This window comes from Oncorhynchus nerka, linkage group LG15, assembly GCF_034236695.1.
Source record: "Oncorhynchus nerka isolate Pitt River linkage group LG15, Oner_Uvic_2.0, whole genome shotgun sequence".
NCBI classification, from domain to species: Eukaryota; Metazoa; Chordata; class Actinopteri; order Salmoniformes; family Salmonidae; genus Oncorhynchus; species Oncorhynchus nerka.
The window spans coordinates 82,058,127-82,070,438 of NC_088410.1; the positions used below are offsets into that span (position 1 = coordinate 82,058,127).

Below are 12,312 nucleotides of genomic sequence, written 5' to 3' on the forward strand. Positions count from 1 at the left end.
GAAGACAAAAGGTTTGTTTGTGTGCCACTCACTAAATTCCCGTTTCTCTTTAGCAAGTATCTCTGTTCACCAAACAGCTGTATGCAAATAGTTAGTCATGCAGCATTCAATTGTTTTGTATTAATATTTGAATATTGAAATAACACAATTCAGATCTAGATATTCCATTTCAATTTCCATATAAGTGAACTGGAGTTGCACATCAACAGATTAATTCTTCACAACAATGCCGTTTTTGTAAAGTCAGAAATATTGTTGTTTTTCCTTTTATTATTTGACATGATTACATTCCTGTAACATAGCTCTATTACCTAAAAGCAAGTTACCCCTGATTCCTAACTGCAGCCTATATCGCAGAGATAGAACTGTCTGTATTACCCACGTTCATGCCACTTAACCAAATTGGAATTGCCGATAATACTATATTTACATAGCTGTGTTGGCTAGGCGTGATTATGATCATAAAAATGTCTCCCCATGCTATGATGGAAAGTTTAGCAGCAGTGAGTGAGTGAGGCTGAAGGACATGACAATAAGTTAGCACAGGTTACAACAGAGCCAAGGAAAATAGCTCAATTCTACACATGGGCTGAGTTTACACAGGCAGCCCAATTCTGATATTTTTTCAACGAATTTACCAATCACATCAGATCTTTTCATATATCAGAATTGGGATGCCTGTATAAATGCAGCCATGAAGCTCCAGCATCATGTGGCTTTCCTGTGGTAAACAGATGCAGGGTGACTCTAGTAACCCTGCATCTGTTCACTTGTTGAGACAAAGTATTCCTATTGCTCACCCTCACTAACTCAAGCCCACACAATTTCCTTACAAGGCCGAACAGATCAGAAGATTCAACTGCAGAGGATATTATGAAGGTTGTCCCTCATATCACCAACATTTGTTACAGTTTTACAGCCAGTCAAACAGACAAAATGGTTTTGCATACACTAGGATGATAGGATGAGTCTATAGTGTGGCTTAGGTTTCTTCCTCTCAGAGAGCCAGACTCTTCTCTGTCTCTGATAGAAGCTCATCCATTTACTAAATGAAAACCATAAACTGGGGAAGACCATATTACAGTACTAAGTAGTAAACAAGTACACAATAAAACATGTACCCTATTTCATGATGTGATAGTCAATCAAATCACTCTGTGCTCAACATAGAGCACTCTGTTATCTCACTGTGGCTGTGTGTGTCTGTGAGGGCCTTTGAGAGCATACAGTACAGTCTATCTGATCAGAGCTCCAGTCCAGACCTCAGATGTCAGAGTGACTGGGAGGCAGCGTCAGAGAGAGGCCCAGTAACCAGGCCTGTCCTGTCGTCCCTCAGCTCAGACAGAAAGCTAGGAGCAGCGCTTGCCTGCCTGCCACTGCCAGCAGCACAGTGTTCAGTTCACAGGAGCCGTGTCTGACTGCATGCTCAGCTCAGCTCAGCTCAGGATGGCTTGTTGATTCCAGGCGGTGTGACACATCTGTTGCTTGTCACATCATGTCGTAGCTTCATGTCTGCGAGCCAGACACAAGCCGAGCAGCACGTCGCTCCACGCGCCTCATCCTCTCTATGTGTAGACAAACAGAGCTGCAGCACTACAGACAGACAGACAGACAGACAGACAGACAGACAGACAGACAGACAGACAGACAGACAGACAGACAGACAGACAGACAGACAGACAGACAGACAGACAGACAGACAGACAGAGTCTGGGCCATGAACCTGCATGTCCACAGTTTGGAAGGTCAGGAGGTGGGACACATCACTGGCTGTACAACCACTGTCAAATACTCACTTTGAGTCAGTTTATTATAAGCAACTACTTTGGGTAACATAGTGTTGAAGTGTATGTTCTCAATCATGCAAGGAGTGCTGAAACAATATTCAAAATGTGTATTTCTTAATGGCCATGGAAAAAGTTAATTTAAGGGAAAAAATTATGGAAAGTATTCACTTAACCTAAGACCTCCTCAATATTGCCATACGTTTATATTGAGAATCAATTTCTTTCCCCAATGTCTATAGAAATACTTTAATGCTTTAAATAAAATCACTATCAAGGGTTTATAGGCTGAACAATGCACATTTTCTTGGACAGACATAAATAGTATGAAGTGCTTTAAGTGCCTTTAAAGAAAGTGCCAGAATATATTCCACGTGAGACTTACATTGTAAGCTTAAATACATCAGTGATGACCATTGCTAATTTATTATTGTACCATACATCTATGAAGTACACATCATGCAATATCAGCAGTAATGAAATGACATTGTTTCTCATCACCAGTCACATCAGCCTGCATTTAGTGGGAAGAGCAGCACTAAAGAGGCTGAGAAGTAGTTACTAATGGCACTGATTCACAAGCTCTTTCATACATTCATAAGTGCTTCACTTCTGTGTCCTTGTCTTCTCTAATCAATATTCAAAAGTGCCTAGTAATTGCAAGTTCTGGATAAATTTACATGCAAAGGATTGTCTGTGTTATATTCATCAAACACTTGTCTGAGACAAAACTGTCAAAGAGCGTTCTTTTATTTTTGTGTTATCTTCTATATATGTAATTAGTGTTTGTGATACCAAAATGACATTTAGCCTACCTCTCATCCTAAAACACTTTTTATAATAACAAATAATAATTGGCAAATTAGACAAACGTTTGAATTTCCACAAGTATTAAAGACCAAACTGGTTATGTAAATAGCACAGAAGGGGAATATTTAGGTGGCTCATTTACATTATCAGATGACAAAACATTGATTTGTTCCATTCAATATCAACCTGTTTTGCAAACACACAAAACTAGAAACGACAGATCGGGGCTTAATACAACACACAACAGAATACAAGTGATTGAACACCTGATAATATGCAGGATCACCATGTTTGCCCTCTCAACCAGCCGCATCAAACCTCAAGATACCTTCAGTATCACAACATATCATCAGCAAACCAAAACATATACCTAAATAATCTGCAACGTTGTAAATATTCTACAACATTGCAAGTCTCTAATGTATTCTGAGGGATCATTTAAGGCCTGCATCCAGAGGATCTGTCTGGCCTTCATTAGCTTCCTCCTGGCATCTACTACCCATTTCAGAGAGAAGATGTGGCATATTACCTGTAAAAAAATATATACGGCAATGTTTGTATGAACCCCTTTCAAACATCCCCTTACACACAACTTTCTTGCAGGTATACCACTTTTATACATACAGCCAAATACATTTGAACTCAGTTCTTCACAATTCCTGACATTTAATCAGAGTACGTCAGTTAGGATCACCACTTTATTTGAAGAATGTGAAATGTCAGAATAATAGTAGAGAGAATGATGTATTTCAGCTTTTATTTTCTTTCATCACATTCCCAGTGGGTCGGAAGTTTACATACACTCAATCAGTATTTGGTAGCATTGCCTTTAAATAGTTTAACTTGGGTCAAACGTTTTGTGTAGCCTTCCACAAGCTTCCCACAATAAGTTGGGTGAATTTTGTCCCTTTCCTCCTGACAGAGCTGGTGGAACTGAGTCAGGTTTGTAAGCCTCCTTGCTCGCACATGCTTTTCAGTTCTGCCCACAAATGTTCTATAGGATTGAGGTCAGGTTCTGTGATGGCCACTACAACAGCTTGACTTTGTTGTCCTTAAGCCATTTTGCCACAACTTTGGACATCTATTTTGTGAAATGCACCAGTCACTCCTGCAGCAAAGTACCCCCACAACATGATGAAACCACCACCGTGCTTCACGGTTGGGATGGTGTTCTTCGGCTTACAAGCCTCCTCCTTTTTTCCTCCAAACATAACAATGGTCATTATGGCCAAACAGTTCTATTTTTGTTTCAACAGACCAGAGGACATTTCTCCAAAAAGTACAATCTTTGTCCCCATGTGCAGTTGCAGACCGGAGTCTGGCTTTTTTATAGCGATTTTGGAGCAGTGACTTCTTCCTTGCTGAGCGGCCTTTCAGGTTATTTCGATATAGGACTCATTCTACTGTGGATATAGATACTTTTGCACCTGTTTCCTTCAGCATCTTCACAAGGTCCTTTGCTGTTGTTCTGGAATTGACTTGCACTTTTCTCACCTAAGTACGTTCATCTCTAGGAGACAGAACGTGTCTCCATCCTGAGCGGTATGACGGCTGCATGGTCCCATGGTGTTTATACTTGCGTACTATTGTTTGTACAGATGAACGTGGTACCTTCAGGCGTTTGGAAATTGCTCCCAAGGCTGAACCAGACTTGTGGAGGTCTACAATTATTTTTCTGAGGTCTTGGCTGATTTCATTTGATTTTCCCATGATGTCAAGCAAAGAGGCACTGAGTTTGAAGGTAGGCTTTTAAATACATCCACAGGTACACCTCCAATTGACTCAAATGATGTCAATTAGCCTATCAGAAGCTTCTAAAGCCATGACATCATTTTCTGGAATTTTGCAAGCTGTTTAAAGGCACAGTCAACTTAGTGTATGTAAACTTCTGACCCACTGGAATTGTGATACAGTGAATTATAAGTGAAACAATCTATCTGTAAACAGTTGTCAGAAAAATTACTTGTATCATGCACAAAGTAGATGTCCTAACCGACTTGCCATAACTATAGTTTGTTAACAAGAAAGTTGTGGAGTGGTTGAAAAACAACCTAAGTGTATGTAAACTTCCGACGTCAACTGTATCAGTGGGTAACTGGCAACCTGGGAGGGGTGAGGGGTGTTGTTAAACCATGGAGGCTGTTTACATTTCAATTTAGGGAGGTGTTTAACAATAGAAGTGTTAATGGGTTTACCTGCAGAAAAGCAGTGAACCAGTCACACTGACCTGATACCTGTATTTTGGTTACAGGGTCCGTGAAAATGCAGGAATCATGACTAGGTCTTTAGCTGGCTTTTATTTGTCCTTGTTTTTCAACCCCCTACCCCTTTCAGATATAGAATATAGTACATAAAAGCAGGCATGGTAAAATGTTGGGATTTTGATCTGTGTATGAAATGAATATCTGTGAACAACATGGCTTGCCACACAATCCCCTCATTCCCCAAGACCTGCCCAGCTCATTCCACTGCACATATCACAGGTTGTTATCATTCCAGAGAGAATTCTACATTGGTGAAAGCCAGCGCTTTAATTAGATCCACTATTTGATCATTCCACAGCTGGGCTTTATTAAGGGGGAGTTCACGGCACCTCACAATCACCCCCCGACTCCACTGAGGGAAACACAGAGAAGGATATGAGTTCAAATAAACCAGTATATTTAATTTAAACCAGTATAGTTCATGTAAACCATTATACAATGGGTGGATCTAATCCTGAATGCTGATTGGTTAAAACCGCATTCCAGACGGTTTCTATTCCACAAGTTACCACCGGCTAAATCTATGCCATTAAAATGCCTATTTACTCTGTTCCAACTGACTGCACAATCCACTGTCTCATCAGCCCAGCCAAGCAATTTATAAACTTGATCTCCACTATAAAAAGCATCTAGCAATTTATAAACTTGATCTCCACTATAAAAAGCATCTAGCAATTTATAAACTTGATCTCCACTATAAAAAAGCATCTACACATTATCTCACATCTTTTAGACTAACATTTAGTTTTCAACAGTGGAGATTTGTATAAACCTGCTGTCTATCTCTCCGATATTTGCAACATTGTTTCAATATTCAAATTCAATCTCCAGCTGTCCCATAGTAAGGAACGTGTTGGGAGTCGGGACGAGATAGACAGTCGGTCAGCGTTTCTTAGCCAGTTGAAATCATGAATCAGCTGGCGTAATTTTTTATGGATATATAAAAAGAAATGTCAATTGAAAAAAGGTAAAACGAAACGAAGTGCAGCTAGTTTGCAGTCTTTCCAGCTGCGGTTTTAAGTGATTGTGATAACTGTGTTGTTAGCTAGCTCCTCTGAACAACAGTGTCCTGATAAGTGAGCAAATGTTCTACGCCAGGCAAATTATGCCTCGTTCGCTCATTGTTATGGATGTATCCAAATAAATGTTACTAGAAAACCACTGAAACACATGCAAATGCAGCTACTTTGCTGTTAGTCTGGCTGCACTTTTTGACGTGACCGCAAGTTAGCCGTAGGTGACTAGCTAGCAAGCAAGGGATAATTATGTTGCCAGCCAGTATGGTAAAGAACATTTAGAACGAATGACTGCTTGCGTCCATAGATACAGAACAAAAAGACTGAACGACTGGGTCACGACTCTAGCAACCGAACTGAACAACAAGCCAGCTTGGGTATTTACCTTACATTTGTGTCGGAACTATATCTTGTGGAAGGATGACATAGTATGAATAAATTCATAAAAATAAAGTTTTAATGAAAATATGTCAATCATTATTTGAATATGCTGGTAACCCATTGTACAAAAGTGTAATGCCCTCGAAGCCGGTGTTTGGAGGATATATTGGCACCAAACACCGGCTTCTCTGGCATTATCACTTAATTATAGCGGTGCTGCACAGCTACTTTCAGGTCTCTCCAGAGATGTTCGATCAGGTTCAAGTCCGGGCTGTGGCTGAGCCACTCAAGGACATTCAGAGTCTTGTCCCAAAGCCACTCATGCGTTGTCTTGGCTGTGGGATTAGGGTATTTGTCCTGTTGGAAGGTGAACCTTTGCCCCAGTCAAGGTCCTGAGCGCTCTGGGTCAGGTTTTCATCAAGGATCTCTCTGTACTTTGCTGCGTTCATCTTTCCCTCGATCCTGACTAGTCTCCCAGGCCCTGCTGCTGGAAAACATTGCCACAGCATGATGCTGCCACCACCATGCTTCACAGTAGGGATGGTGCCAGGTTTCCTCCAGACGTGACACTTGGCATTCAGGCCAAAGAGTTCAATCTTGGTTTCATTAGACCAGAGAATCTTGTTTCTCATGGTCTGAGAGTCCATTAGGTGCCTTAGGCTGTAATTTACCTTTTACTGAGGAGTGGCTGACCACTCTACCATAAAGGCCTGATTTGTGGAGTGCTGCAGAGATGATTGTCCTACTGGAAGGTTCTCCCATCTCCACAGAGGAACTCTGGAGCTCTGTCAGTGACCATCGGGTTCTTGGTCACCTAGTTCACCAGTATAGTTCATATAAACCAGTATAGCTCATATAAACTAGTATATATAGTTCATATAAACCAGTATAGTTCATATAAACCAGTATAGTTCATAGTTCATATAAACCAGTATAGTTCATAGTTCATGTAAACCAGTATAGTTCATATAAACCAGTATAGTTCATATAAACCAGTAGTGCATAGAAACCAGTATAGTTCATGTAAACCAGTATAGCTAATATAAACCAGTATAGTTCATAGAAACCAGTATAGTTTAGATAAACCAGTATAGTTCATAGTTCATAGAAACCAGTATAGTTCATAAAAACCAGTATAGCTCATATAAATCAGTATAGTTATGCCCAGCAGTGAGGGACAGTAACTTGGTCTAGAAGAGCTATCCAGTGCTCTTAACTAATGTCTGATACCCTAATTCAACAACAACACTATCAAGCCCAATGGGAAACAAACTGTTAAATCAAATGCATAGCGACTGAGGATCATGTCCATATGGTCACAGAATACAACCTGACAAATATCAAACAAAAACAGACAGAAACTGAACATATATATGTAACCTACAACATGTCTTGTCAAGGTCAAAATGAATCTTAATGCAAACACCAGATTTAAGGCTGAGCCTCCTCTGTGTGTTGGTGGTGTGGTCAAGAGGAAGGTCAGTCATGTTTAGTGTTTACAGTGCTTTGAAATAGTTTTGCAGTGTGAAGTCTGCTCTGGGTCATTGTTTGCTTTGAATGTGTTTATACACCACACAGAGTGTAAATGACTTGAGAGATGGTGCGAGGAGGGTTGCAGACATGAACCTGAATATACGATCTGGTCATGTTTTTGCCTTGAATTCAGTCACAACTGTGAATATACGGTGGTGTGGATTAAAGGGATATATGGAACCTATGTTAATCATGCATTGTCACTATCATTTCTGCTTCATTGAAAGTAAAAAGCAACTGACCAAGTGATCCATTTACAACAGCACCAGTTATTATGCAAAATCAAATTTATCGTTTGCGACCTTTTCATCAGATGACCCTGTAAACATTTGCATTTTTATATTTCTCTGAGATATATCTTCATCAAGTTTACTATGGATGCACCACTCTTAGAAAAAAGGGTTCCAAAAGGGTTATTTGGCTGTCCCCATAGGATAATCCTTTTTGGTTCTATGTAGAACCCTTTTGGGTTCCATGTAGAGCCTCTGTGGAAAGGATTCTACCTGAAACCAAAAAGGGTTCTTCAACAGGTTCTCATATGGGGACAGCCGAAAAACCCTTTTAGGTTCTAGATAGCACCTTTTTTTCTTAGGGTAGAAGGAAACACTGTTCACAGGGAAACACTTGTCCGTCGATGTAGTCAATTTAATAGGAGTATTTGAGTATAGATCTGTCATGTCTATTAGGAGTCTGTCTCTGGTTCTACTGTATGGTTGTGTCAATGGGGTCTGACTCCAGTCACTTACTTTGATCTCGGTCTCCACAGGGGGTCACCACTGGAGTCTCCAGGCTGGAGGAAGGCACAGCAGGTGGAAGAGAGCGAGAAAGAGAAAGAGTGAGAGAGAGAGAGAGAGAGAGAGAGAGAGAGAGAGAGAGAGAAAGAGAGATAGAATGGAGGGGGAATAAAAGTGAAAAGAAGAAAAAGAGGAAGATATTATTGTCAGTTGGAAATTATGAAATCTATGGCACTCCTTCAATCCAAAAAATTTCAAACACAGTATTTAATTCCTGTTGGGTACCTCCCTATTATTGTGAAAGAGTATTTACAGTATTTGTGTGCGTGTTTACTATCTTTGTGGGGACCAGAAGTCCAGACAAGTGGGGACATTTCACCAGTCCCTACAAGAAAACATGTTAGGCTTAGTGGTAAAGTTTAGGGTTACAATTAGTGTTAGAATTAGCATTAGGGGTTAAGTTTAGGGGTTTGGGGTTAAGGTTAAGTTAGGTTAAAGGTTAGGGAAATAGGATTTGAATGGGAATCAACAAATATTTGTGTATGTGTGATATGTGTATGTGTGAGAGAGAGAGAGAGAGAGAGAGAGAGAGAGAGAGAGAGAGAGAGAGAGAGAGAGAGAGAAAGAGTGCCTTTGGATAGTATTCAGACCCCTGGACTTTTTCCACATTTTTTTAGGTTACAGCCTTATTCTAAAATGGATTAAAATGTTATCATCAATCCACACACAATACCCCATAATGACAAAGCAACAAAAAGTATTCAGACCCAGTACTTTCTTGAAGCACAATTACAGCCTCGAGTCTTCTTGGGTATGACGCTACAAACTTGGCACACCTGTAATTGGGAAGTTTCTCCCATTCTTCTCTGCAGATCCTCTCATGTGCTGTCAGGTCGGATGGGGAGCGTCGCTGCACAGCTATTTTCAGGTCTCTCCAGAAATGTTCGATCGGGTTCAAGTCCAGGCTCTGGACATTCAGAGACTTTTCTCAAAGCCACTCCTGCGTTGTCTTGGCTGTGAGCTTTGGGTCATTGTCCTGTTGGAAGGTGAACTGTCACCCCCAGTCTGAGGTCCTGAGCGCTCTGGAGCAGGTTTTCATCAAGGATCTCTCTGTACATTGCTCCGTTCATCTTTGCCTCGATCCTGACTAGTCTCCCAGTCCTTGCCACTGAAAAGCATCCCCACAGCATGATGCTGCCAGCACTACGCTTCACTGCACTGATGGTGCCAGGTTTCCTCCAGACGTGACTGCAGAAATGTTTTGGTACCCTTCCCCAGATCTGTGCCTCCACACAATCCTGTCTTGGAGCTCTAAGGAAAATTCCTTTGACCTCATGGCTTGGTTTTTGCTCTGACATGCACTGTCAACTGTGGGGCCTTATATAGATAGACAGCTCTGTGTGCCTTTCCAAATCATGTCCAATCAATTGAATTTACTACAGGCGGACTCCAATCAAGTTGTAGAAACATCTCAAGGATGATCAATGGAAACAGGATGCACCTGAGCTCAATTTTGAGTCTCATAGCAAAGGGTCTGAATACTTATGTAAATACGGTATTTCAGGTATTTATTTTTAATACATTTGCAAAAATGTCTAAAAACCCGTTTTCACTTTGTCATTATGGGGTATTGTGTGTAGATTGCTAAGGATTTTTTTTACTTAATCCATTTTAGAATAAGACTGTAATGTAACAAAATGTGGAGTCAAAGGGTCTGAAAACTTTCCGAAGGCACTGTATATAGAGAGGTCACATTCAAACAATTCTTCTTCATTAAAGCTGCGTTAAGTAGATTTTTCCTCAGAGGTTATTTTTCTTTCCATGTTTTAAATATCTTTGGATACATATTTAGCATCACAAACGAGAATTCCCTTGATTTAACAAATATTGGCACATTCAGAAAACTGTAATTGAGTTCAAATTGATTCTAGCTGCGCTCTAATTGCATTTAAACACTGTTCGTCCCTAACCCTAGATCCACAGCTCCTTCTGCTTAATTACTACAGCCCTCTGAAGACAAATCCCTCCGCTGTGGAAGGAAAAATACAAATAGTGTAAGTTTAACAGAACGTTGTTAAAATGACCAATAAACTTTTTTTATTCAATATAAATTAAACCCCAGCAGAGAGAATAGGGCTCAGAGAACACACAGCAAAATAGCTTGTTGAAGCATTGCACAGTACCCCATCTCAAACAAACGCCACAGATTAACACCAACCCCCTGTGGCTGACTTCTGTCATACACAACCATGCCCCCTCCGCCACCTCCCCCCTCCGCCATATCCACTCTTTCTATCCTTTTTCAAACATGGAGGGAAGAAAAGGCTAAATGTGTTTCCTGAAAGGGAGGAGAGGTGGAAAAAGCCCATCCTGCCCTTGGAGTCACCACCATGTGTCTCGTCAGAGCAACCCACCACTCTCCCCTGGCTTTTCTGCAGATGCAGCAGAACTTCCCCGAGAGGAGAGGGGACTGTTTGCCAACTCAAACAGGGCTCCCTCTCCCTCTCCCGGCGGCCAGCGGCCCATGGGCCTGCTCTGCTCAGCACTGGTGCTTCCTGAGGGCTCGCTGCAGCTGGAGCTCTCTGAATAAAGGTAACAGGGAATGTCAGAGCTACTGTAAACTTACTAGCCCGCTTCTGTCAGCAGGACGTTCACAATCAAAGCAAAACAACCCCACCTAAAACACCATGCATTGTTTTTCCACCAGCCCCATCCTAAACTTCCCACGAATCACAAAGAGAGCACGGCGAGAGGGCGACCGCTGTTCCCTGATCTTGCCAAACAAAATGCCAGGAGACCGAGAATGACATTCAACTCTGGTTTAAAAATACGAGCAATTTGAAAATGATTAGAGTCTTATTTTATTGTTGAGCGCCTGACACAGGAGAGGAAACCAGAACAATCAACTCAACTGACTTTTTTTTCTGCTGAATTTAGAAACACTAATTAGTTTTGCTCTCATAAACCCAACCTGAAAACGACCAATTAGAAAGTGAGAATGAGCCATGAGCAGTAGAAACAAGTGCTTGTCATTCTTCTATTAAAGTCCCACATCCACAACTTTACCTCAATGACTTTCACACTGCTCCCATGGCGAGCCGAATGTTACCTACTAAACACTCAGTCACGTACTCATCCTGATAAATGAATAAGCCTTTACGTAAATCCTTTAGTGAGCCTTTTGCAGAGTTTTTAGGGAGATATTACAGCTCTACAGAGCCACATCAAACGCAGTTGGAGAGGCATGGTAGAACAGATGACTGAACCATCGGGCTGACCACAGCACCAGCTGGGCTCTACCATAAACCAACCAGGGCCAGACAGACAGACACTTATCCTCTCGCAGCTGCCTGGTTCACATTCATTTCCTCTTTCAAGGGTATTGAAACCACTATATCCCTCCTACCCATTGACTAACAACTGGGACCTGTACCTTCCTGTGCTAGCCTATCACACAGCGCATTCTCTTGCCAAGTGGTGTGGGTTTCATGTTTAGTCTGTCATAAGAAATTAATGATAAACTTGTGGAAATTGTCTTCAGGAATTTTCACTGCTATTCCCACAGCAAACAGCAGAGAGTGTTTCATCACTGCCGGGCCTAAGATTGATAGCCTGTCAGAGCCTTCTCCTACTCTCTGGCTTCAGCTACATCTTCTGGGCTGGGTAGTGGCTAAAAAAGGCCACGGCTTCACTTTCCTGGCCTGTGCTTTTTACCAGGAGTAATTCTCAGATGCCAGGTCGCTGCCAACGTCCTTGCAGCCGATGGCAGAGAGGCCAGTAAGTTCACATT

The 12,312-nt window shown here is 41.4% G+C and overlaps 1 long non-coding RNA gene across 3 annotated transcripts in view; it reads right to left on the reverse strand.

Annotated features, from left to right (window-relative positions):
* Positions 1 to 250: 250 nt before the first annotated feature.
* LOC135560248 (uncharacterized) overlaps positions 251 to 12,312 on the reverse strand; it is a 77,389-nt gene continuing 65,327 nt past the window's right edge. Inside the window, exons 4-5 of one of the 3 annotated variants that reach the window (XR_010458849.1) lie at positions 8,535 to 8,578; positions 251 to 1,565 (exon numbers count right to left, since the gene is read on the reverse strand). This is a non-coding gene — a long non-coding RNA (uncharacterized LOC135560248). Of the gene's footprint in view, positions 1,566 to 2,170; positions 5,211 to 8,534; positions 8,579 to 12,312 lie in introns of those variants that run through there. The other 2 variants (XR_010458848.1, XR_010458847.1) reach the window with 2 other exon arrangements.